This window comes from Chinchilla lanigera, unplaced genomic scaffold (assembly GCF_000276665.1).
Source record: "Chinchilla lanigera isolate Chin_1 unplaced genomic scaffold, ChiLan1.0 scaffold00052, whole genome shotgun sequence".
NCBI classification, from domain to species: Eukaryota; Metazoa; Chordata; class Mammalia; order Rodentia; family Chinchillidae; genus Chinchilla; species Chinchilla lanigera.
Genome location: NW_004955453.1, coordinates 16,357,619 through 16,385,330, shown reverse-complemented (window position 1 = coordinate 16,385,330; position 27,712 = coordinate 16,357,619). Strand labels below are relative to the sequence as shown.

Below are 27,712 nucleotides of genomic sequence, written 5' to 3'. Positions count from 1 at the left end.
GGCAGCCAGACTTGAGAGCTGAGGAAGAAACAAACAAAAGATCCCCGTTTGCACAACGTTTGCACAGGGTCCGAGAAGCTGCCCTGGTTCCAGACACCCATGCTGAGAAACTTGAGCTACAGAAAGCTCCACGTGGGGAGGCAACTCACAGCCCGGGGAAAGGTGGGGCTCAGGGGTGTTGGGGTTGGCTCCAGTATCAGACCTCCTGGGGTGAGGACGGAGCAGAGTTGAGCATTAACCACTGCTGCCTGCTGTGTTTCTCTTTCCATTTCTGCCCCAGGGTTGCCTGAGCCAATGGCAATTTAAATGGAGCACAATGAGCTCACTCCTGACCCTTAGCAGGGCCCAGAGCAAGGCCTTCCTTGGAGAACCTTCTGTTAATCCAGCCTGCTCACTGTTTCCTCACCTTTTCTCCTACTAACATTTTCTTCAAGGGGATCAGAATGAGGAGAAAAGTACAAAGCAGATGCGAGGGCTACTTCAAATAACCTGCCATACGAGGAGCAGAGACAGCCCAATAAAACTGTCTGCTCCACACCTTGACTTGCCCAGTGGGACCCAACTTTTGTTCTATCTCTGACATCTTTGGATTTAATTCTCATTTCTGATTGTCAAAGGGAAATGGATATTTTCTGGTAGCTGTAAGCACATGGAGAGACAGAGTACTCTTTTTTAGAAGAGGAGTTACCAGTTCCCTCTGTCTTGGGACTGAAAGTTGTTCTTTCTGGACACAGGTAGATGGGCATGTGGTGCTTTTAGTTTGAAGGAGGACAGTTAAGGTGGAGGTACAGGGCCCAATGGCCCCATTCTTAGGTTAGGAAGAGTAGGATGAGGGTATCACTGATTTGGAAGTCAGATCCCTAGCTGGATCCCATCTCACCTCTGCAATTCAAATTTTTTCCATTAGTTTTTCTGGGGAGTCCAGTAGATGTCTCAGAGGGGCTGGACCTTTCCAGCAGGTTGGGATTTGGGGTTTATTAAGAGAGAGCGTGGAAAAGTTGCTGACAGCCTTTACACATACTGATGACTCAGTCTGAATCCCTCTCTGAAACCTAAGTCTCTCCAGATGTTGACCTCGGTTGAGGAGTGGGGACCTTCTATCCTGTTCGCATGCACACCCTGTCTTTTTTGTATGGTTACAGATGCTGCTGCTGTTTAAACAGGTAGAGGGTGTTGGGGCGAGCTACAGGAGGTCAAAGTGGCCAAGAGAGATGCCTCACTTAGGGCCGAGCTCTCTGAGCCCAGAGCACATCTGGTGTCTTCAGTAGAGAACTGAGACCACAGACCCAGGTGAAGGAGTGATTTTCTGAGAAAAATAAAAGACTTCAACTCCACTCATCTTTCCCAACCAGTTCTGGAAAATGCAGGGATGTTTTGGTTCTGTCCATGGTCTGGATTTTCCCTGAGATTTGTTAGTTTTTTGTTTCCCATTTTCCTCCTTTCCCATCCTTTCTACTGCCTTCTCAAATTATCTTTCCATAAATAATTCCTGTTTTTCAGGAGCAAAGAGATTGGGTAGGTAAAAGGCGGGAGAATTCATCACAAAAGTGGAGCCCTTTCCCTGCTACTTTGAGGGTACTGAGGATTGTCTGAGGGACTGTACCTAGACAGCAAAAGTGCCAAGGATGGACCAGGATTACTGATCCTCAGGTAGTGGACGGCTCACTGATCCACATGGCCTTCCTTCCTTGACTTAGAAATATATCTGGCCTTGACTCTCCACTTTTCCTTTTCTCTCATACGTGTGCTGCCAGGATCACAGTGAGGGAATGTAACATTGAAGGGAAAAGGAAAAAAAGGGGGGGAAAGTAGCACATTCTTCTTTGAGATAGCTTGTAAACTTGAATGTCCTCCGGGCAAACTTAAAGGTTCTTATTTTGAGATACTGCAAACTTTCATTTGTTCCTATTTTGGACTTTTGAAAAATTAATCTACATCCTTTTTGTTGTTCTAAGTCATCACTAAGGTCACATGGTATAATGTACACACAGACACACAGACACACAGACACACACACAAATCCAAATTTTACCCCCAAGATGGTCCATTTGGTTTTTACATTAATCTCTCCACTGCCTCTGTTAACTCTAATTCCCATCTATAAAAGTGAAAAAGGTGTTCCTTTTCAGAATATGCTGGGACTACAGTTTCCTATAGCCGAATGATAAAAATGGGACCACATCCTAGGATATTTGGAAGGGGTGTTATGAAAATATCACATGTATTAAGTCATTTGACCTCATGTGGTCTTTAGGAACAAATGTGCTTTAATCCATCTACCAACTGGAGCAAGGCACTTTGAGTTGGAGGGTTGCTAGAGAACAATTTCACAATAAATAGGCTTGAGGATGAAGAGTAACTTGGATAAAGTCATAGATTATAGGCAAAGTCGGATCCCATGCCCAGATTTTCTAACCCTCGGTCTGGGCTTCTTGCCACTGTGCCATGATGAACCACAGTTGAAATTTCTGGTCTTTTTTTATTCCCTGTGCATTTTCTCTGCTCCTCTCATCTCCCTTCATGTTCTCGCCTTCTTAAAATCATCCCTCCGTTTGAGGACCGTCAGCGTGAGGATGCCTGGTCCTTAAAAGGAAGGTTTGCCACCAAGAAGGGAAATGTTGGAGGGGCAGGCTGAGGTTACCACACATGAAAGCCAATGCCTTCATAATTGATGATTTCATAGCATTGTGATTTTCATGCTGGTGTTAATGCTTTGGGCCTAGGAGACCAGTGCAGTCACCCATGGCTTAACTACAAGGTTATATTCTTTTAAAAAAAAGCATCTTTAGGTGATTCTGTCATTCTGTGAACTTACACAAACTAAGATGTTACTAGGTGATATAACCTTATGGGGCCACTGCTGTATGCGCTGTAAGCCATTGAGTGAAACACCCTTCTGAGGTGCGTGTGTATTTCTGGGTTATTTTGAATACAAATGTTTGATGTAACTCTAGGGCCAAGGCTGGATCAAGACACGGCATCACAATGCAGTCTTATCTCGTAGACTTGTTGAGCCTGTATTTCCTCAGTGGTGATCCATTAAGGGTAAGAAGCAAAAGACTGAAAGTATAATTTTGCTTTGTGCCCTGGGACTGCTGAAAGACTGAGCTGGAAAGAAATTCTTGCCCAACAGTCTTTGCCTATTTGCTTTTCCCAATACTCTTTTGGCCAGAATTCTCATATTTGGAGATCCCGAAAAGTAGGTTTTGTGGTAGTTATACTAAGAGAACAAAGTAACTCCTTGGCTGCTCTTTCTAGTCTGGAATTCTGCAGTCCAAAGCACAGACGTTTAGCAACACTTCACCCTTCCCACACCCTTGTTCCCAGAGAGCTGATACAACTTGTCTAGAGAAATCTTCAAAACAAAGCGTTCATTTTTAGTAAGGACAAAAGACATACCCAAATGTTATCGAATACTGTAGTAATCAGATTTTATTGTCAACCAATTCAGCCTTTTAGTTCTCTTTTCTGGGAGAAAATATGAAGGACAATGCCACAGAGCTGTTCTAGGGTCTGGTGGGGACTGTCACCCATGCAGAAATATTTGTCTCCCTAGTACACTGCTCTACTGAGATGGTGACAGTGATTCTTTCTTCATGCTGCAAGCAGGCAAAGACAAAACTGAGTTCAAAATGTTCTCTGCTTAGCTTAGGAGAGTCTCAGGAGATTGTGTAGGTAGGCATACAAGACCTCTTGACAATTTCCAGATTTTTCCATATAATTTTGTCACCCTTGTAGCTATGGTTTTGTCAAATTTATTTGCCACTTCCTCTGACATGTGTTCCAGGTAAAAAGTCACATCTCCCCAGAAATAGCTGTATTCTTTATGGAGTGTAGCCCAAGAAGAAAATGCCGGCTTCTTGGTAAAAATTAATAATTTTGAGCTAGGGACGGCAAAGCATGCGCTCCTCAGCACAGGGCTCTTTGTGATGCACAGGCCCCTTGCCCACAGGCTTGCTTGTCTTTCCCCCCTCACATAAGGCACTTCATAGAGTATGTACACAGTTCAAGTACAACTCTGCTTCAATCTTCCCCTCTTCCTGAGCCTTAGCTGGGTGTGGTGGTGCATGGTGTAATCCCAGCACTCAAGGGGCTGAGACAAGAGGATCACTGCAAGTTTCAGGCCCACCTGGGCTACAACATGAGTTCAAAGCCAGTCTGAACTGCATAACGAAACCCTGTCTCAAAAAGACAAACAAACACACACACAAACAAACAAACCTGAGTCTTAGGTTAAAAAAATGGCGGAGAACTGTAAAACACTGTCTGCAGAGAAGTCTCCCTTTGTTCAGGAAGTGTGGGAACTTGCTTTAAAACCTAAGAGAGGGGATGGATTATCTCTTGGGACTCCCCTGCCAACCTGACCCTGTTGGTTGGCCCCATCCAACAGGAATTTTAAAAAGATAAAGCCCAGGGGTGTCCTTGGGTCCTGCCTGCTCCGATCTGGTTCTGTTGAGTATCCATGATGCCCATATTTCCCTGAGCCAAAGTAGCAGCCCAGTCTTCAGCCTTGTTACCTTGGACTACACTATTGTGGAGGCTGCTTAAAGCTCTCATTTCTTGCAAAGTGCTGCCCAGTGAAGCCTCTTAAAGCAAGACTCATCAAGTCATTCACCTGTTAAAAATGTCTGTGAAATTATATACTGGTCTACAAGGTAGCGTTCATTTCTTCCACACTTCAGTTTCCATTGCTCCTCTCCACCTCACTCTCTGTCTTTTATTCTCTCCCTCAGGCAATCTCTGCTGTGGTAGCCAAATTGGGTTATTTAAAAAGCAGAAAAAGTTGAGGTGTTCTTGGAAAACTCAGTGATTTGTACAGATTTCTTTTTTTTTCTTGGCATTGTCATCTCTTAAGTTACTCTATGTCTTCCAAAACTCAAAACAGAGGCCCAAATTCTGTAATTGCTTCTTTGTGTGAACTCCCATACTGTACCTTTTGGGTACATTTTATATCTTTTAACAGGTTCTGTCTCGAACTTTTATTAGTGTGCATGTCTCCTCTACCCAGGCTTCTTGAGGTGGAAGCTCTATCTCTGTGGGATCCTGGGGAATAGAGCAGAGGCATTAGTTAAAAATATTCTGGACAGGAGTTTTAAGATCCACATTAGGGATTGGAGAGGGGTTGGACAGGAGTAAGAAGGATTGCAAAGGGACACAGGGGAAGAGTTGGGAGCTGTGACTGTGGTTATTATTTTGATTGGTGGTGTTGGGTTTATGAGTGTATGCCATGTCAAAATTTATCAAATTGTGCTCTTGAAATATATGCAACTTAGTATATGTTAATTATACATCAATAAAGTCATGTTTTAGAATTCTAGATTATTGAAGTCCTTATTCAAGAGCTTTCTAGAAATAAGACAGTGAAACTGGGAATGCCTACCTAAACATGCCAGTAGACATGGCCTTTATGCTGGACTTGTGTTTGAAAGGAAAAGGGAATTGTATTTAGATTTTATCATTTGCGGAGGTTTCTATGGCCTACATGGATGGGTAACCAGCTGATTTAAGGAATAACCATAAAAATCACATGTCAGTCCTGCCCCAATCACCCAACCAAGTTCTCATGTTGACTTTCAGCCATTGTGACAAAGCAACTTCAATCATCAGGCCCTTTTACCAGGAGGACCCATGTCACAGCCACTTACATAAAGGGAGTGATGAGTGGGCTTATTTGGATCCATGGACTTGGGGTGAGGGCAAAAAAAGACAAGGAGAGCAGACAGAGGCTGTTTCAACTAGAATCCCCTTCTGGCCACAGCAGGGGAACATGAGAAGATGGTGGAAGTCCATAGATATAGGTGTTCAGCATGTTAACTGAAGGTTTCCCACAAACAAAAGACAAAAAAGCAAAGACGGTAACCCAGAAAAGGAGCAAAAGACAAGGTATTGGTGACATTTTCTGATACAAAGGTGATTCTTAGAGGAATGGTCATCCTGGGTTTACCAGTCTTCCAAAATAGCATACCCTTGTCAAAAGCATAGTGCTACATTCTCTTTCCAAAAGATTATTCCCAATCCTTACTTCATTCCCCTCTACCTCACAAAACCCCACTAGACTCCACATTCATTCTCTCTGCTGTGGAGCCTCTATCTAAGCCTATTAGCTCAGCAGAGAAGACATAAGCTCTGGACCTACTTCTTGGGGAGTTTCTCAAATTCTTAGGAATCCTGTCCTTGATAATTTCTGGGAAAGTGTGTTGGGAAGCTCCCTATGTAAAAACACATGGGTTTCCAGAGTGCATACCTTACATTTCTCATTTGTCTCCTTAGCCACATGTCAAAAGATTGTTTGAATCTGTGCTTTTCCGTGACCCTCTTTGTCACAAAGAAAAGCCCCTTCCTCAGAAGGCCCAAGACCATCATGAATCATTATTGACTGTTCCATTCCACCCCAGGGTCTCTAAATAAAATTTCCCTGCACTCTTTGAGAAACAGTGTTTCTGAGTGTAATTATTTTGCTAAAGAGTGATCTATGGTCCCTGGAGTACCCCAGCTTTTTTTTCATGTAACAGGATAGTGGGGTGTGGTAGGTGGAGGGAGAAGCAAGTGAGTCAGGAGGAAATATATCATTTTTTCCTTTTTTCCTGTTTGGAAGATTTACTAATGAAATTTATGGTTGGGCTTTGTTCTGGGGTAGGTTGAGATGCTTTCTGGACATGAACAGGGCTTTCTTGGTTTGATAAACCCTGTAAGCTGGATCAGATTCAGGCTGGGCTGGGGTGGTGGTCATGATATACAACAACTGGATTTCCACTGGCTCACACCTCTAGCTTCATTTGTTGGCACTAATGAAGATGCATTTTTTTTTTCTAGAAACAACCCTAGGTCATTCTGCTGTGAAGCACTGGCGATGTAGACATAACAGACCTTGGATGGCATATGGTTGTTTGAGCCATTTTTAAAGAGCAATACTGGGGCTGGGGATATGGCTCAGTGGTACAAGCGCCTACCTAGCAAGTGCGGGGTCCTGAGTTTGATTTCCAGTACCGAAAACAAAAAATAATAGAAGAAAAAGCAATACTTTCAAAGTACTCTAGATACATATAATGCTGGGAACAATTTTGGGGTCAAATAATTTTTATAGATATTTGGAATCCTTTATGTAGTTGAACCTGAACCTTGTTTGATTTACAATTACAAGCAATTAATTACTGTTAAACTGCAGGAGCTCTGCTAAGCACAGTACACCTCCCCAGGGATCATAAGTGAAATCTTTAAAAACCAAACACCGGTGAGGCCAGTGCTGATATCTAAAACCAAGGCCTTAGAATCCAGTTCTCTTTTCTTCCTTGAGACAGGAAGGATATAGAAGCTAGAAAAGAGGTGAGAACTGCCTTTTGATTACCCAGTGGACCCAGGTGGACATAGGGCTTTGTGGTACATGCAGATATTGGCGAGCTTCTTGGGTCTCTTTGATAAGCCCTTTGTTCTTTAGCAGTCACATTTGGTCTTGCTGTAGAGTTGCAAAGGTAGCAGTTTATTCTTTGAAGATGCTATGACAGTGTCCCAGGGCCCAAGGGAGGACTTGTCTTGAGGTAGTTCACTATGTAATATGATAGTATCCCAATAAGATGACAATATCATAGTAATATGATAGTATGTAAACACACCTCAGAGTAGAAGCTGATAGTAATAACACTTGACATAAGTACATTTTGTGGTAGTAGCTTAAAGTAATGTGTTATAAGTACATTATTACATATGTCTTGCTCTAGTATGTAATAAGTCCATCTTGTGGTGGGAGATTGTAATAATATATCATCAGATGTATTTCGAGTAGTACATGTGATAATAATGTATCAAGTCCATCTTTTGGCAGTTATATCATCAGATATGAGCATATCGTGCAGTAATGTGTTGCAGCCCATCCTGTGGTTGTTGGTTGTGATAGTATGCCATAGCTCTATTGCCAGATATCTTATAGTAGTATGGTTGAGATAATATGTAATAGCACCATTGTGTGGTGACAGGCTGTGGTAATGCTATGCATAAACTGGCATAGCCCTGGGGAGAAGGCAAAGGGAGAAGAGGCCAGTAGCCTTCCCTGACTTTGGTGCCAGTCACCCTGCACCACACACTATCTTTTGCTAACTTTACACACAACTTGTTTTACTTTTTTCCACATCCTCTGTTTATAATATGACGGAAACTAGAGTAAGAGTAACACCAGTGCAGGGGGCTCTGTCTGTCAGGTGTCTAGAGCTTTAAAATTAGAATGAAAGTGGTAACTGTTGGGGAAGATGTTAGGATATGAAAGGTTGAGTCTAATATCTGTGGCACTCAATACTTACTGATGAAAGGTCTTAAGGTAAGCAAGCACAGGCCAAGTTATATCTTACAGCAACTTTTGTGAATCATGTGATACTATTCCTCAAAACATAGAAGGCTAGATAACCCATATTTCATCAGTCCTTATGGGTAAAGCATCTATACTGCATGAATGGTCTGGCTGTGTTCCAATAAATCTTCAGGAAAATGTCCATAGGCTAAATTTGGGCTATGGGCTGTAGTTTGTCCATGATTTCATTTATTTCAATTGTATAATCAAGGTAACCATTATCTCAGCTTTATTGAAATAGTCTTGAAACACTCTGAGTTAACTTGCTTAAAGCCATACAGCTTATGATACATTTAAGCTAGGACCCAAGCCAAACTGTTATACCTTTAATATTAGATGATGAGAAAGGTAGATAAAGCCATGCTTCACCAGTTTAGCCACTCTCTTAGTCTGTTAGCTCCCCACGAGATTGGGTTCTCCTTCGAGGCTCCAAAATCTTATGTCAATCTTTGCTTCCTTTCCCTAAAAGGTCCATTACCTGTGGTAGCCAGTGCCTTCTACTTAAAGGCCTTTGCCTCTTGCTTGAAGTTTTTATACAGTGGGATGCCTCTCTAGTGGTGGCAATGGGGTGGTAAGCTCTTGTGCAAAGGGTCATTTTGTGGGAGAGTAGAAGGGAGCAGGGCTGGGGCACAGAACCTCCTAGTTCAAACCACATGTTATGCAGGCAGCGAAGCACTGCAGCGGCAGGAGGAGGCAGCTAGTGGACTATTTATAGGACCAAGACCTTGTATGATGCAACACTGGTCATATTACATTCCCACTTCCTACGTACCTCATAATATCAGGCCCTGATGCTGACAGGAAACTGCTTTAAAAATAATAAGCTTATAAATTCAAGTATAGTTTTCAACATTTATAACTCATTAATTAAAATCTCTTTCTATTTTTTTCTGCTTTTCAAATTTTTGCAATTGTCCATTATCACAGACTTTCAGTTTGCAGTATATAAATTTGCTCCTATAACTTGAATCTATCTGGTGATCTGGGAGTCCCATGCAGCCTTCTAACGTATTTCCTCTGACATACTGTGCAGGACAACATAGAGGGAGTAGAAAACATTTGACCTCGTTGCTACCACTGAAAAGTCCAGTGTTTGCTGTTCAATTTAGGCTCTTTACTTCTTGGTTGGTTTTAAGAATTTGCATTGTCTTAATTCTGGATTCTGTCTGCCCACAGTTCAAAATCACCTTTCAGGCAGACACACACTTCTATTTGCCATTGTTTCCACAAATCCCTGCTTGTGTTACTTTTCCAGCTCACCTGGACCCTGAAGACATCTGACTTTGAAACCTTGCTCCCAAACTTTTGGTGGCTAGCGCTACTGATGATTTGTTCTACTGCATTCTTGCCCATATTTATCAGAGTCCAGAAATTGAGCTGGAAAGCAAAGGTTAAAAATCTAGAATTTTGCATGGTGAAAACTTCTTCCCTTTGGGTTTCTGTTAAAATTCTCAGCATCATTAATTATCAGGGCTATTTCATTTACAGCCTCAGAACCCTTTTTCTTGAAGCACAGTTTGAAATCCATTAAGGGAATTAAAAAAGAATTAAGACCAAGGAGAACAGAAGAGTGTCATCTAGACGTGGCTGAAGGTCCAGATTGGGAAGAGGAGACGGGAAACAAATCTCTGTCTTCCTGCTTCTAGACTTCAGTATGACATTTTTATAGGTACAACATTGTGATCCCTAATGCCCAATCCCTGGAGTAGCAAGAGAATTGTGAAGGGTGAGGGAGAGTCTTGAACAGGCCCGAGCCCTGTGAGTTTGTTTCTAGCATTGTGAACCTGTCTGACCTCTATCTGCGACTCTGGTGTCTGACGATAATAATGGCAGTGATGATGATATTATTGTGATAGGATTATTCACTGAAGTTTTAGTTTTTGTGTGTTCTCAGAGCATTCCCCTTCCCTTGTTCCAAGCAGAAAGCCACATTTTCCTTTTGTGTTCTCTTCTTTTGAGTGGAGGTTGAAAATGAAGCTCTTTGGACATAACTTTCTTCTGGAGGCTTTCTTATCCAATAACTGGAGCTCAAATTGATATTATATTTTCGGGTGACTTAATTTTATTCCACCATGTCATAGAGCTTGAGCTAAGGATATGGGTCTAGATTTCATAATGGGAGGTAGATTGTAGGAAAGAGGGGAGGGGACAGGATGTGCAGGACAAGGAAGAGAATAAAGAGTATGTGACCGAGCTGATTCCTGTTATAGACAAGTGAGGCTGAGTCTCACTGGATACTCTCTGAAGAGCTCTGAGGGATGCACCTGAGTTGTCTCTCCAGAGGGCTTTGATATGTGTGATGTTTTGATACTTGTTCCCTATTATTTTGTTCTCTGCTCTTTAGGACCGCAGCCACAACTGAAACAGAAAGTGCATCATCTTAATATTATGCCTGTCTCTATGTGTGTATGTCAGAATAATATTCTATTATTTGGATTTATATAATCTGTTAGATAACATCCTACATTTAGTGCATTTCCAATGGTTTACTTTTACTTAAAAGTGTATACAAAAATTTGTCTTCATCCAAAATTGTTAGTATTTTTATATTTTCTTATGATTCAACTATCAACATGGAATTATAGGGTCAAAGAGGATTTTTTTTCTAAATTGCTCTTCAGGGAGGTTTTATTGACCCATTGTCCCAGCAATTGTGCATGTGGGAGAGAGCATTAACGGTGAACCTTGGCAATGACCTGAGAGTGAGTGACTAAGAGAGGTTGTAAAATCTTATTGCTTTGAGGATTTGGAGCACAACAGAGACAGGTTAGGGCACTATTCTGTTTGAATAGGAGAGAAAGGATGAGATTCGCTGTAGATCCCCTGAGTTCTCTGAATTCTGAAAATGCTTCTTTATAGTATTGACTAAAAAGTGCACCTGCCCGCCATGTGCCCTCTCATACACGCAGAACACCCACAAAGTCAACCCCCCCTTTATCTTTGGTTTTGCTTTCCGTGGTTTCAATTACCCGCAATCAAACAGTATGGAAAGATTAAATGGGAAATTCCAGAAATAAACAATTCATAAGTTAGAAATTGTGTGCTTTTCTGAGCAGATTGATGATATCTCACACTTTCTTTCTCCCCACTGCCTGGGACATGAATCCTCCTTTTGTCCTACATATCCACACTGTAGATGCCACCAGGTCCCCATTAGTCACTTAGTAGTTGACTGGGTTATCAGATCTTTGTCATAGTATCACAGTTCTTGCATTCAAGGAACTCTTATTTTTCTTAATAATGGCCCCACAATGCCAAAATAGTGATGCTGGCAATTCAACACGCCAAAGAGAAGCCATGAAGTGTTTCTTTGAAGTGAAAAGGGAAGATTATCAACATATCCAAGGAGTCTGTACTATCCCTGATCTCAGGCATCCACTGGAAGTGTTGGAACTCATTCCCAGCGAGTAACAGATGCTTTTAAAAGAATCTCAAATTTGGGGATACTTAATCCAGTGTTTAAAGGTTCTGAATTTACCACACATCATGCATCCTTGTTTTTTGTGTATCTCTGTAATGAATATGTTATCAGGTGATTCATGTTCAAAGTTTTATAACTATATGGGAAAAGATGACAATAAATGTGAGAATTTTGGAATTTCAAGTTACATTAACTGCTTTAAAGAAATTCCAATAAAGAAAAGGCTTAAGTTACTTATTGATCAATAGAATTTAAGTGTCTTTATTTTCCGTTGTCCCTTTTTATCCAAGGAATTCATCTAATACTGGGAGAAACAAAGACTAGAATAGTCCAACTTTCAGATTAGACCTTAATTTGTGAGCATAAGTCATATTTCTTTATTTGAACTCAGGTGAAGGATGAAATGCAGACACATTTTTTTCCCCAGTATTTCATCTGTCTTCTTTTTTGGCTTGCTTGCTTCAGAAGACATTTGTATCTGTCACCAACAAAAATTGGCCTTGTATCATTGTAAATGTGGAGAATAGACCCTAAGAATTTTCGACCTCAAGGTAAACTAGGACTTCTCCACTTTCTTTGAGGCTTTCCACTAGATCTCTTAAAAGTTCTTTTTGTTATTGTCATGGCAGAGTTGCTAGGCTGCTGATTTTCATCCTGGCTAGACCTCTACCATTGTTAACAGAAGTCATTCCTCCAGAACACCAGGGGGAGCTGTTGTGTCACTCAGGCCTGAAACTGATACCTTTCCAAGGGGAGTGTGGATATAGATTTAGCTACCCAAACCATCGGGACAAAGGTTCTTAGGATATACCAATCACAGAAAGCAGCATGTCTAAGTTTGAGATGGTCTTATCGTGGCCATCAGAGGATGGAAAGAAACAAAGTGTCTATGCATTTTGTGTTCTGTCACTGCCACAAACTTCCCATTTTAACTGTAGCTACTCATTGTGTTTTGTTTCTCGATGAGAACTGCAGATAAAGTGAAAAAAGAAGCCCCACTCCAATGCAATAAAGAGAGCACTTTGGAGGGAAATGATGTAGACAAAAGCCTCCTTGCCACAGTGCAACTTATATTTCACATTTTCCAATTCCCAGACACTTTTATTCACTGACACTTCCCCAGGACTTAGACCTGTGGCCAGAACAATAGATGCTCCGTAAATACAGAATGAATGACTCCAGTTCCAAGGCTAATCCTGCTATGATTTTATCACTTGGGCCCACTGTGATTCTGTTTTCTTATCTTCTAATGGCTGCCAATGGGTGGGAAGAACCCTTGGAGTTCTCTCTCTTTAAGGTGGTCTGAAGTTTCCATATTCAATGTCCTAGCTGGTAAAGTGTCTTTAGTAGGCATCTCCTTTATTGTCTCCCAGAATAAACCAACTCATATATGAAAGAGAAATAGCTCTGTTCCTGAATATGAGCGTAAGGACATGAGCATGTAGAATTGGATCTCAGTTTCAGTTTTGGCTCTGTCTTCTGTTAATTTCCAGTTGCCCTTGGAATTCATTGTGGGTCACATTGTTCTAATGTTTCTATAGGTGAACAAGTTAATCCCATCTTTGGAAGCCAGCCCCTAGTATGGTTTGGGTAATGCTCCTTTCTGTTGCTGTCTGTTCCCCCTTATGTATCCTGTTCCTGATCAGATCACTTACCAGACCATTATTTATGTTTTTTCACCATCCTAAGAACCTCTATGTTTTTTCTTTTTTCTTTTTTTTCCTGTACCGGGAATCTAACTCACGATGTTGCACTTGCCAGGCAGGCACTGTGCCGCAGAGCTAAATCCCCAGCCCCAAGAACTTCTATCTTGATGACTTTTTTTGACAGTTCCACCCAGAAGCAGCTGGTGGTTTTTCCAACACTTGTAAGAGCAGGCCCATGGTTCTCCCTCAGAAATACCATCAGCAATTGCTCCTCTTTTGCAGGGGTATAAATCCCAGCTCTGCACCTACCTCTTGCAATCCCAGCAGAGCAGCAGTACATTTCCTGAGCGTATAATTCTCTATGTCTTCCTCTTAGCTGTTAAAACTTAATAATTCTTCAAACTAAGGATGTTAGCTGCTTATAGTTGCCACCTATTTGTTATCTTCATATTCTGTTTGTTTCTTCTATTCTAAAAACCGAGTTAATAGTTCTTTATATTAAATCCTCTCTATTAAAATAACTGATATGGTTTCTATCTCCTGGGACCAATCTTGAGTGAAATATTCTATGAAACAAGGGAGCCAGGTGTCCCACTTTGAGGTCCTCAACTCCCAGACAGGTCAGGTTTTTTGCTTGTGTGCAGGGGAAGTGGTTCCAGTATCTCAAAGGCAGCTTTCCCAAGACAGGTCACCTATGCCAGGCCCATGAGAGGAAAAACACATCAAGCACTGTGGCAAAGAGCCTCCAAGAGGGGTATGGGGTTTCTGCACAGAGCCTCAGTGCTCTCTGCTATGTGGGCATTTAAAAAGCCAGAGCACTGTTCAGAGAGGCTGTAAGAGACAGACTGATGCTTTGGAAGCTCCAGGGAAGAAACTATCAGTATAGTCAAGAAGAATAAGTAAGTTTCTCAGCACTGTTAGCTGGATAGGTGGACAGTGCTTCTCAAGCTGGAAGGCTGGCTACAAGAATGGACGAGACAAGCCTAAGGTCATAGATGCCTTTAGGGAGCCTCATACCTTGCTTCTGTGTGGGTATTGTATGATAATGTCATTTGCAAAAGTCATGTACTTATGATTCAGTCACTGGGTACACCAGGTAGAAGTTGGGTGAGATAAAAACATGCCCTGGGCAAAGAGGCCTGTCTTTCCTAAACCAATCTTAGACAATCCTGAGACCATGCCCTGATGGGGAACTCCTCTTGGAAGAGCATTCATCTTTGTTTATTTTAAGGAAAACCTACCATTGACATTAAAATGTCAGACGTCAGGAGGAGTGCTGCTATTGATCTGCAGGAAGAGCTGCTCCCAACCTTTCACTTTGCAGACCCTTTGTCTTTCCACTCATGTGTTCTTCTCTTTAGATAAACACCCAAGCAATTGGAAACATGTTATCTGAACCCCTACTCCACATATCTTCCGGGCCAAGTCTGGAACAATATGTATGATCTCCACACATAAACAGATTTTCCAGGATGGTCTAATCAGCAAATACGTTGGTTTGGGAAGTGTGATCTTTGTGGCATTGTCTTACACTGTCAAAAGACACTGGTCCTCTCTCAGAGTGTCTGGGGCTTTAGTGTGTGAAGCTGCCTGTCTTGTTTTGTAACTTGGTGATTTCAACAGCCGATGCCTGTAGCTACCACAGTGTTACAGGTGTAAGCCGTCCTCCTCTTTCCTTGGATCTGGTGGGTGATAGGGAGAGCAACGGAAGAGGGAATATTAAGTGCAGTGGGGTAGCATCTTGGAAATGTGAGGTCTCCCCCATGAGGGGTGGCTGGCCTTATGGGCTGTCCCCTTGGTGGGAAGAGACTTAGAGTGAGGTGGAGCAAACGGGCTGCGGCACCTTTCCTGGTAATGAAGTGCACTTTGTTGCTCTCAGCTCCACACTTCTCTTGCTGAACATGGAGGGAAGTTCAGGATGAAGACCCACATTTGTCCTCTCCTGGGAGCTGTGGCTGTGGAACCACCGAAGGGGTGAGGGAAGGTGGAGGGAGACAGCTCCCACAGGGAACTGAGGAATGCAGAGGGGAGGGGTAGGAGCAGAAGAATGGGGAGAGAAGAAAGGGCTGAGGACAGGAGGGGCCTCCAGGAGGAGGTAGGAGCGGACAGACAGGAGGCAGCCTGGCAAGGCCATTGTTTCCTGCCTTTTTGGGCCAGGCAGCTGGGGAGAAGCTCATCCATGTCCAAGGCTTTTCAAGCTTGGGATGTGCTAGGAAGGAGGGTCGAGAGAGAGGTGGGAGCTTTGCTGGAGATGGGGCTGCCTCTGGGGAGCAGAAGCACTGCGGGCTCGGGGAGAAGAGCCCTGCACGCCTTCCTGCCTCTCTGAACCCAGCCTGCCAGCCTGGCCTGACCTGAGAGGGGGCCTGTCTCCCTCCCATACCTCACAGCCTTCTGCCAGTCGTCTGCCCTGCTCTCCCTCCAGGCGCTGCCCCTGCCCCCCTTCTGATTCTCAGAACTCACTCCCAGGGATTCCAGGAAATGGCTGATGCGGCTTGGGGACAAAATCCTCTTCAATCCCTTTGTGTATCTTTCTGCCGCCCTGCCTCCTCCTGGGTATCATTCAGGGCTGTGTCTGGCTACAGGGTGGGGACTGAGCAGGCCAGCCTGGCCCCATGGATCCTGTCCTGCAGCCTCAGGCCCGTGCCCTCGCACCTACTACTCCATGGGTTTCCTTGCTGCTCTGCGGAGCCCAGACAGTCCTGGCGCTCAGTGGGCCTCCCCAGGCCGAGGCTTCTCCCCAGGCTGCAGGACTACATATGGTTTCCCTTTCCTCCCCTCTCCTCCCCTCCCCTCCCCTTCCCTTCCTTTTTGCTCTGTCTCTTTCCTTCTTCTTTCTCTCTTTCCTCCAGCAATTCTTTAAAAACATAACAAGTGATAATCATATCCTTGTCCAAAGACTGCACATAAGGAGGATGTACTCCCAGTATGTCACTCCTGGTAGTATGTCACTCCCAGAATAGATGATCTCTTAGGCTTTTACTCAAAATGTCTTAAAAGTTAATTCTGGGCCTCAACAAATGGACCTGTGCTGACCTTGAATACCACAAGGTCACATCTTAACAGTTGTGCCACAGCTAATAGGTTCAGGACACAGATACCTTCCTGCAGTTCACAGAGGCTTTACTCTCTAAAAGGGAACTGGTCTCCTCACACAAGACTAGGAATTTCCAGAATGTTTTTCGGTCTGTAAAAGCTTTGCCATATACCAGCATCCTGTGAACTACCAAGGAGAAACACTGTTATCTGTGGATCTCTCAGTTCTGCTTTTGGATTTGAAGAATCTAATTTTCATCAGGAGTTCAGACCTTGCCCCCATTAGCAAACCACATAGACGCCAGAAAGGCCACACATCTTACTGGGCAGACTCACCCACAGAGAAAGGGCAGCAGAGTCATAGACCACAGATGTTTGGAACACAGGGAAACATGGTGTTTTCCTGTACAGGCCTTGCAGGTCCAATACACCAGAAAGTTACCCATGGCCTCATGTGTTAAAGAACACAAGGTGTTTTCTCATCTCCATTTACAGCCAGAGGAGAACTCAGTCATTGTCCCTGTGGGACATTAAGACGCCTCCTCCTCATTGTGTTGTGATTACCTGTGCACATGGAATTGATCAGTCATGCATCACCAGGGGCCAGCTGGCTGCAAAGACCAGTACCCTGCGTTTAAACCAAGGTACCACAGACACTGTTCTTAGCACTAAAACTAGCAGTGGGACCTTGGGCACATGCTTATTCTTGATTTCTTCTCTGTTCTCATTTGCAGCACTAAGACGATATGCCTTTGGCCATGAGTTGTTGGTGACAATCAAAGAAGGGAAACACATGTTTCTGGCAGGACACCTGCAAGACACAGAGAAGACCACAGAGCAACCTCTGTGACAATACATAGCCTGTGGGTACCCTGCCATCTTTTACTTTGTGGGAACTGGACCCAGAACTGTACCCCACTGTTATGGTTTGTCTGGATATCCCCCCAAATCCTCATGCAGTCATGGGGCAGGCTTCTAGAGTTTATGATTGATCCATGGTCCAATGCTGGCATTATGGGTGTGAGTGCTATACCAGCCCTCGGGCGATAGTTTGCACACAATGTAATGAAGGGAAAGAGCCTTGCTCTTGGCCGCTCCTCCCTTTCTGCTCTTGCTGCTTTTGCTGCTTCCTGGCTGCCATGAACCATTGCCTTCTGCCATGTGCCACACTGCCTTGGGGCCAGCCGAGTATGGACTGAAGCCTCCACAAACTGTGAGCTAAATAAACCTTTCCTTCCTTAATTTTGGGCGTCAGGTATTTTTTTCTCAGCAACAAGAAAAAGTAACCAAAACACCCACTTTCTGAGTTCCCTTTCAGGTTTCATGGAGGAGGTAAGATGGCAGGAGCATAAAAGGGACAGTGGGCTGGGTGGAGGCTGTCATTTGACAGCAAAGACAGGAATGTCTGCCTACGGGCCACTCGCTCCTCAGGGAAATTCCTGGAGCTCCACAAGGCTGGTGTATGTGCCAGAAATCTGCTAGAAAGTCAGAGGCAAAGGTGGGCCGCTTGCTAGGGCTCCCCAGTGTGATTTAGGCTGAGCTTGGAACTGAAGAAGCAGGTGGCTTCCAGTACAGCCTGGGCAGCTAGTACTAGTCAGAGGGGCAGCATCTGGAAGCCCTGTGAGGGAGATGGTTGTGGGCAAGGTTCTATTCTGGGGGCATACTGGAGGCCCCCAGAGAAAGGTGGCTAGTTGTGTTAAAAATGGATCGAACATCTTTATCCACAGAACTAAGATTCTGCTCAAATCTTAAATCTGAGGAAGAGGCAAAGAGAAGGAGACAGAAGTGGAAAGGGGAAAGCTGACGACTAGTACAGTCTTTAGACAGGTATTTAGGGGTTCTGCTGTGTGTTAATTAAAGGTTTGGGAGCTTGGGTTTAAAAATAATGGGTGCACATCTGTAGTACTAACACTGTGGGTGACTGAGGCAGGAGGATCCATATCTGAGCCCAGCCTGGGCAATTAGCAACTTAGTGAAACTTTGTCTCAAAGGAATAAAAAATGAAAGAAGGCTGCAAATGTAGCTCACTGTGAAGGCTCTGGGTTGAATCCCTAGTGCCAGGGAGAAAAACCCCTTTAATATAGTGCCCAGTAGTAGAGTGAATGATCTGGGCTTAGGTGAACTCACACGGTAAAATGGGCGTTTCTTTCCTTCCGTGGCAGTAGGGAATTCTCATGTGGGACGGGGGTTGCTGAAGATTACTCCAACTTCCTCCTTCTACCAATGGGGACGACGGTGTGCAGGAAGGTCCCGAATCACAGAGCCTGCACTGTCCTGGGCTGTGGGGAGAGAAGTGACTGCTCCTCTCCCTGCTGGGGGCTTTCTTGGGTGTAAAGACTCTAGGCCCTTTGTTTTCTAAGAGCAGTGGAGGAGGAAGAGGGATCTGAGGAAAAGCTGAAAGATGGGGCTCAGGTGGCTGCATGTGGTAAGTTTTGCCCAGGGCCTGCGGGGTGCTGTTCCTCCCACATCACCTGGAAACCTGTCAGATACTCAGATTTACAGATTTGCTTCACCCCAACCCAGTGAATCTGAACTTGGGGAGGAGTCTAGCGGCCAGTGTTTGGAGGGACCCTCCAGGTAAACTCCATGCTGGTCTGGAGCTGGAGGACCACAGCCTCATGCTCCACTGCTGAAGCTCGGTGTCCTGATCTTGCCTGGAAACCACTTGCAAACCCACAAGCAGGCTCTTGGGAGAACTGCGCCTTTCCTTTCCCTCTTCATCCACGACAGTGTTCCTTCGGTCTCCGTCCCCCGGCACATCCCATTGTCACTCTCTGGGGCTGCACCCTTATCTGCTGGATGCAGATAAAGAGCAAATTGGTCTAATCAGTCTGGCTGGACTGGCTGACTCCAGGGAGGTCTGTCGATGGTGCCAGAAACAGACCTGCTGGCAGGGTTGACCCCTTCCCCACACGGAGGCCTCATCACCACTGCCATCTCGCCTCCAGAAAACGCTGCTACTTGGCTAGACTCTCTCTCCTTTCTAGTCATCCCCCAGCAACTTAATTCCTAGGAAAGATATGTGGTGACTATGTAGGGCTTCTGTAAAAATCATAGTGGTAAAGGTCTTTGTCAAGGTTGAGCTGTCTTATGGGTAGGTGCTGGGGGAAAGAAAGGGGAATTTGGACGGAAACTATCTGAATCTGCTGCAAAGCAAACATGCCTTTGAATCACTCAATGGCTCTGCAAGATGACTGTCACTTCAAATTACTGCTGATTCTCTGTATTGAAGATTCTGCCCATCGTCTGGCTACTGCCTCGCTTGTTTTTATAATGCATTGTTAAGTAAAGCAAAGGAGCAGGGTCTCCTCACATTGCAGAGAGCTGGAAACAGGCTCGGGAGCTTAACATTCTCACTGTTTAAGTCCTTGGCGGGAGCCAGGACTCTAAGCCCATCTGGCTGGTATGGCAGGAATCAGGGCTCATGCCCATGAAAGCTCATCTGTGAGGGAGGTCTGCTGATGTGCCTCCCAGATGTGCCGCTCGGGCTCAGCCTGTGTGGCATGAAACATCAGTAGATGGGATCTGGAATCCTGGGGAACTGGCTGTCATTCAGGGTTGGCTCAAAAATTGGTCAAATTTGCCTTGGGTGAAGTGAAGAAAGGGGGTCCAAAATAGGGGTGACATGAGCTCTTGGCAGTAGCCCTGGGGTGAGAGGGCGTGGTGCATTGACAACTAGTGGGCAACTGGTAGCACCCAGCTGAATTGAATCAGTGTGCTGCTGGGTGTGGAGGGCCCACCTGAGGATTGTTGCCAACAGCATAAAAAATACTGGACAGGAAGAAGGAGGGGGGCTGTTGGTTCTCCTGGAGGAGCTTGTCATTCTGGCTTTCCTGATATGAACTCAGCTGTTCTTATTGTCGAGGAGCTTGGAATCTCCTTGTCACTGAGGATGGCTGTAGTACCTTTCAGGGGAGCTCTGGTCCTTACCTTGAGCATCACTTCCTGTCTCCAGTGCATATCCCTCAGGCTGCTGGTACAGATCCTTCACCTCACTGGCACAGACTTTCTAGTTTCCATCACTGACCTTTGGGCTTTCCCAGAACAGATCCTTGAAAGAGGCCTGCAGGAGATATTGTCATGGGCTCTTAGCCTCCAGTTGGACTTGTAGGGGGCATTGTTATGGGCTCTAGGTCTTCAGCTGGACTCATGCAGGACATTTCCGTGGGATCCAGGCCCTCAGCTGGATTCTTTGGGTCTTCAGTGTGGACAGATTTCCTGCATTCTTTTGTACTCTTTGGGTGACTATTATAAAATAATCCTATGAATTATGTGCCCTGTATTGGATTGTTCCACTTGCAAACACTGACACAACGGAGGGCTTGGGCTGCGAGGAGGGAAGCGGGGTGGTTGTTGAAGGGCACATCTGAACAGGGAGTGGCAGATGCAGGACTTCTCATGTCACCCTTGCTCTGCCCCCTGCTGCACCACTGGGCCTCAGTTTTCTCCTCCATCTCTCGCTTCAGGGCTGGAGGAGGAAGAGCATCTACCAAAGGTATGGGAAAGGCAGAAGACTTAGTAAGGGAGAAGAGTTTAGGAGGTGGCAGTTTGTACGTGTGAGGGGGCAGGAGGTATGGTGGAAATGTACTTTTCTTTTAAATATCAGACAAGTCCTACAGTAAAGAGACTTGGTGGAGGAGACGGTCCTCTGCTGACAGCGATGAGGCAGAAACCCCAGGCCTTTAGTTCCTCATGACCTCATTGGTGTCTGGTAAGCCACTTTGGAGGATCCCAGCAGCCCATGGGACAAAGTTTAGAGCCCCCTGGGAAAGCGAACTGATTCCATTATGAGCTCTCAGGAGGCTCCAGTCCTTCCTTAGCAGTTTGCCAAGAACCAGTGGGCGAGCGGCCTGTCTATTTGCCAAGACTGGATCATTGCTCCATAGCCCAGGGGTGGCCTCTGTTTCTAGAAAGATTATGGCATGAGCTCCTATGCAGGGGAAGGGCTTCCAGGGGCTGGGGCCTGCATTTCCACCGAGGAGGCCTGGGATAGTGCAGGAGGCAGCTGCTCAGCCCACAAGAGCAGCTATGTGTCTGGAATGACCTTATTTTGAATGACCCCATTGGATGTCAGGCCCTCTGGATCCTCACCTAGGACCCCAACCACTCACTGTCTTTCCTTCTATCCATAAAGCCAGTTTGACAAGTATTGCAACCATTTAGCCCCCACTGGCAAGTCACAACATCCAGTAGTATATCCATGGGTTTGAGAGGTCCTGCATGAAACACTGGTTTTTCTTTGTTTAAGCATGCCTCACGTTTGTTTGAGAAACACCTGTTTAACATGTCTAGGGATTAGGTTCTGCACCAACTCCTTCCTTTTATTGAAGTAAACACTGTTTACTTCTAGCATCCTTCTCTGTTGGGAGTTCTTGTTTGCTGCTTATTGGCCCTCTTCCTTTGTGGAATTTAATCGGCAGAGCAGGGGAACTGTTTAACTTGCTTTGTACACAGTGGATCACAAACATTTGAAGGATGAAGGTATGAGTGTCTCAGTGCTGGGGCAGGCACCTTCAGACCGTGCCTTTACCTGTGCTGTCTGCACCCCCGGGAAGGCCCTGCCTGACCTCTGCTCTCCCCATTCCAGGGCCACCATTCCCTTCATCTCTGACTCACTCTGCTTAAGGAGTCTTCCTGGCTATCCGCCACCTGCTGCCAACAGTTCTTGGACTGGCTTGTTTTGGACACCTGTTCTTACTTGATCAGTTCCTGCTTGCTTGGCTTTCTTCTTTGGGTGAATTAAGGAGAATGAACTCAATCTGGGGAGTGGCTTGAGTGCTCAGAGCGATGGGAGACTGGTCAGTCTGTGATGAATGCTGACAGTGCCGGCAGATAAGCCTGGGCCCTGCCCTCAGGTGCCATCTGGCCAGCATGAGGATCAGCTCCGTGAGTACTGGAGCCACCACTCCAAATGAGTCCCAAAACGTTTTGCTAATTTTGCAGCCTGATTGTCAAACACAGCCCTTTACCAAATCTCAGCAGAATTATGATTGTAGAGTTTGGCAAAAATCCACAGAGGCATTCTGTGAAATCAGTTTGCCATGTGGAACTTACCATAAAGAGTGTTACATCTTCCATTTTATTAATATTTGTAAGTTGTGTGTTATGAACCCTTGTATCAGAAAAATTTATTTTATGTGTATATACTTTTTTCCTGGAGAGCTAGTTGTCAACCATTCCCCAGTGTTCCACTGTATAATACCCTGTGCTGGGACTGTTCTGGGTTCAAGTGTTTTTACCAGAGAAGAACCAAGTGCTGTGTGACTCAAGGGAAGGAAAGGAGACTTTGCTTGGTCCTACGTAGGGGGAAATTCATCCCAGAGTCTCAGAGCTAAAAATCAACTCCTAGGATGGGATTTAGAGGCTCACTGATTTGCTCTCACCCACATATTTCACTGGTGGCCATGTAAGGTCTAGCCTTGGTTCCCGGGCACATGCCCCCAGCATGCCAGCCTCCTCATACTCTCCCAGCTCCCAACAGGCCCTGTGCTCTTTCCTGGTTCTCATGGGTCCTGCAGGTATCCTCAGCCCCTGTCAAATCCATTTCCAAGAGGAGGTGGGGGGACTAAGGGGAAGTGTGGGTACAGTCCCTGTAAGCCTGCTTTGCAAGGCCGCATCTGCCACAGCTGGGCTCCTGGCTGGCCAGACACCCTTCCGTCACACTCTGACAGATGCATCCAAATAAATCAGTTCACAGCAGGAAAGGGCTCAGAGGGTTCCAAGTCTAGTGAAATCAGATCTGCTCAGATCTGGGGCAGGGAGAAGCCATTTCAGAGAGAGCAAGGAGAGGCAGGCTGTGGGCCAGACAGAGTGACAGTGCTCAGAAGGACACCCCAGAAGCAGCTCTCCTTCGGAATCATCCATGCCGATCCACAGGGGCCCCTCCAGCCTCACCTACCTCAAGTGGACTTTGGAGCTGTTGATTCCAATGCATTCTGTGCATGCTAAGAGTACAGCGCAGCTAACTCTGTGTAGCTCCCAGCCTCACGCACCCAGGGGCGCGATGGCAGACACTGAAGGGCTGGAGTGCAAGATGATGCCCTGGGACATGAGTGGATGGGGCTGACAGGCCTGGGCACAGCTCACCTGTCACTGGCTGGAGGAGTTGGAAGCCCACTGATTTCCTGTCAGCAGCGCTGGACATTAAGAAGACCTGTTGTGTTTGAAGCTGTTCCATGGAGGCTGGCTGTGCAGGCAGGCAGTCACATGCGCTCTAGCTGACCCTCATGGTGCAGAGAATCCCGGGTGTTCTCAGGAGCTTTTCTTCTGGGCCCAGCTAGTACTTTCATCTGATCCTGAAGTTCAAGGGCAGGCCTCTCCATGACGTGCTGTAGTAACCTGTCCCACTATCCCTACTCCATGTTGCTGTGCCGTGAGTGCGTTCTGTGGTTGTCTAGTGCAAACCTCTTCAGCTACACCACTGCATATTCCCTCTCCTTATAATCTAGAGCAGGGATGGCGAACCTTTTCAATGATACAAACAGCCTGCTGCACCACTTGTGCCATAGATTTGCCGCCACTGGGCTAGAGAGACCCTGACTGAACCCAGGGTGGCTTGTTACTGCTCATGTATATTTTTCTTTTTTAGATATAGAGACAACACCTAAGCCTTATTTCCCCTTGACCTCGGGACTGTCTCTCACATTGATGAGGGAGTGGCAGCAAGTGAGGTGAGTCCAGCTTTGTAGACAAGTCCTTTAGGCCCACAGGACTTCTCAGATGCTGCAGCTGAGGCTATGATTTGGAGTCTGAAGTTTGGAGAGCTGGCCCAAGCGGCACTGGAAAGCTGCATTGGGAGCACTAATTCCAGACCAGAGCCAGCTCACTGTCTGTCCTCTTACTGATGTATGGAATCCAGGCCACTACTCTCCAGCCAGGAGCCACAGGAAACAAACCTGCCCTGTTACTCATGCCCTAGCCAAGCCTGTGGGGTACACATCACCGCCGGAGAGAGGCCGGGAGCCAGCAGGAGAATGGTGGCTCCAGTGGAGGCTTACCTCACCCAGCTGGCATCGGGCTGACTCAGAGGACAGGGTCTCGAATCACTGCTGCTTCCCATACATGATCCGCTTGGCAGTTTCCTTCACAAGCGCAGACCAGGTCAAGCTCTACAGCAGTTACATAACGAAACCTGGTTGTGCCTGGGATGAAGGCGATGGCAAAGTCCAAAAATAAATGCTACTGGCCAATCATTAGATATGAAATGTAACTGGGGAGGGGGTAGAAAACGGGCAGTTCAGATGGATACCTGGCAAAGACCAGGTCGAAGCCATCTGAGACCTTCTCTTCCCTTGCCCCTCACCCTGCCTGTGGTAGCTCACTCCTGTTTCTTTGTGTAAGTAACAATAATACCATCACCAGATGAACGTATTTTCTTATCTGGTTTTCAAATTATGTTCCCATTGAAAGCGGTGCTAAAGATCATCTGAGAGTACAAGATGAGGCTGGTGGGGACTGTCATTGCCATTTTATGTACTAGAAGGCTGAGTGGGTGTTTTTTTTTTTTTTTTGGTAAGGGCCCAACATGTAAGGAGCAGGGCCAATACTGAAAGAGGGTGCTCACATCTCAAGTTCAAAATAACCTTCCTCTGTAGCCATTCTCTTGCTGTCAGCCCTCTGTCTTGCAACTCATGCTTCTTAAAGCGGCTAAGGGTAATGTGTAGCAGATCTGATAAACTAAGGCACGACAAGGCTTTGTTCGGGACAGGCAACATGGGTGGTCAGAAGGAGATACTCGGGAGTGGGTTGTGTGGTGGATTTTAATACAGAAACTTAGCAAGTAAAATTATAGATGCTCAATTCAATTTGAATTTCAGGAAAAGAGTGAGCACATTTTTAGTATAAGCATGTCTCAAATATTATACAAGACATAGCTTACACTAAAAATCTGAAATTCAAATTGAACTGGGTGTTCTGTATTTTGTCTGGCAATCCTATACTAACGGTCCCTAAATTATACCATGTGAACATTATTTTCATTACTACTGAGACTGTCTCTATATTAGGCTAGAATTTGCTAGCCAAGGAGTATGTCTTAGAAATTAAGGTTGAAAGCTGATTTTCAGGGTGGATTTGAAGTTAACTCTGTCCAACAAGGAAGTAGGTGGGACTGTGTGAACCCTATGATCCTTGCACTTGACATAACCACTGCATTTCCACCACCGGCTTTGTCTTACAGTTCCTGGATGTTCTGCTCTATTTTTGTTTCATGTTTTGTTATGTTCACCTCCTTTTTGCCTTTGTGTTTCAGTCTGTTTAATTCCCATTGACCCCTCTTCAAGTTCACCGACTCTTTCCTTGGCTGTGTTGAGTCTATGCATGAGTCAGTTATTCATTTCCAGCATCAAGAGCCAGTTCCCAGAAATGGACTGAGGTAGCAGCTGGGAGGAAATCGTCACAGAAGGACCTTTCTGTGGTGGAGGATGTGACATCCTCATGCGACTAAGAGAATCTGATCTCCAAATCCAGCTTAGGCAGAGCCCTGTGGGAAAGGAGGCAAGGTGCTAGGTGGGTCAGGTTCCTCTGAGCTCATGCATTTCCTTTACTGTGGTTCAGAAGTGAATGGAAGGATTTTCCTGCTGTTATTCCCAATGTACCAAAGTACGTGGCACCTGAAAACTGAGCAGAGTCTTGAGCTTGGTGGACAATATACCAAAATAAAATATGTAAACGAGAGTCAGGGTTAGAACACTCACACCCTTAGGATGGGAGAAAGACTCTATGATTGAACTCCTAAGCACATAGTTCTGTAGGGAACACTGGTTCAGGGAGTTTTGCAAAATGAGACCCTGGAGGTAGGTCCTGGGGGTAACCATCCCATTCTAAAGATCAGAAACATCTGGTCTTCACTGAGTGGCTACCAGAGCTAAGGCTTCCAGGTACAGTAATGGCTATAATATTAAATAGAACTCAGACTTTGTTGTTGTGAAGCTTTAAAAGAAGTATCTGGGTGTTTTCCTTTCGATCTTTGTGTTTTTCTTCCTGTCATTCAAGTTTCCGCTGAAATGTCTGCTATTGTGACAGGATTTTCTTAAAACATTAGTTCCCTGTCCATCATTTCACACAATCTTATTGTCCTCACTGGGACTTAGTATATTTTCTTGTTTATTTATAGCTCGTTGCCTATGTTCTCCTTCTTGAATATAAGCCCCAGCAAGGATCTGGAGTGAGTTTCTTCTATATTCTCCTTGCCTGGTACATAATAGATTCTTCAGTAAAGTTACATAATGGATAAATGAAAAAAAGGAAAATTCTCTGGCCATAGTTTTGCTGAAATAGAATCAACTAACATTTGACCTAAAGAAAACTCCAGAATTCTCATTAAATGGTCTGCTGTATTTTGTCCAGTTTCTTTTTTAATAATCTTAGAAATGTCATGCAAAAAAAAAAATGAGGTAGAAGATTGTCTCAGGCTGTGAGCTTTTAGAGTACTATGTTTGTGTGTATCTATATCTATATCTATATCTATATCTATATCTATATCTATATTTTGTACTGCCTAATACACCAGAGCTTAATGGATGCTTTTCTGACGGATTGATTATGAAGGTTTAAGCCTAAGGAGGCTCTGGCCCAGGGGGACATGCCTTTGTGAGCAGCACCCTCCTCCCCAGTTCTGTGTGGTAGAAGAGTGTTGAGTTCCTGGAAACCCTACAGGATAAGGAACAGGAAATCACAAAATGATACACACACAGGAATAGATTTTGCTGATTGAAAAACTACAACTTTATAAACAAGTCAATTTACAGCAATGCTTTCTGAAGTGTGTCTCTTCACAAATAGTAAAATCCAGCAGTGAGTGTTAGTTTTAGAAAGTCTCTCTGAGTGCCTGGATGAGCTGCTGAGGGAAGAAAGCCCTCTGCAGTGTTTAGGTCAAAGGTCTCCTGGCTCCAGGTGTTAAGGTCACAACAGAATTTGACCCCAGAGCCTTCTAAACCAAACAGTCCTGACTTTTGCCCAAAGGCAACAGGAATGGGGCAGAATGTCAGTGAGAGGGATGGGGGAGGAGATATCTAGAAGTAATTGATTCCTATATATTGTTTAATCATTTATTTATTCTATCGTGTTTATTAATCTTTCATAAAGCACCAGATACGTTGCTGGGCCTTGCAGGGGCTGGCAAGATACATCAGAGGTTTCTGCCCTGTAGGATGGGACCTTAACAGGAAAAGAGATGCAGGGGCTGGGGATTTAGCTCAGTGGCAAAAGCGCCTGCCTGGCAAGCGCAAGGTCGTGAGTTCGGTTCCCGGTACCGGAGAAAAACCACAAAAAAAA

At 45.0% G+C, this 27,712-nt stretch overlaps 1 long non-coding RNA gene across 3 annotated transcripts in view; it reads left to right on the top strand.

Moving 5' to 3' along the window:
• LOC106149799 overlaps positions 1-27,712 on the top strand; it is a 66,799-nt gene that overhangs the window by 1,336 nt on the left and 37,751 nt on the right. For all 3 annotated transcript variants that reach the window (XR_001236201.1, XR_001236200.1, XR_001236199.1), the window contains exon 2: positions 17,173-17,301. This is a non-coding gene — a long non-coding RNA (uncharacterized LOC106149799). The remainder of the gene's footprint in view (positions 1-17,172; positions 17,302-27,712) is intronic.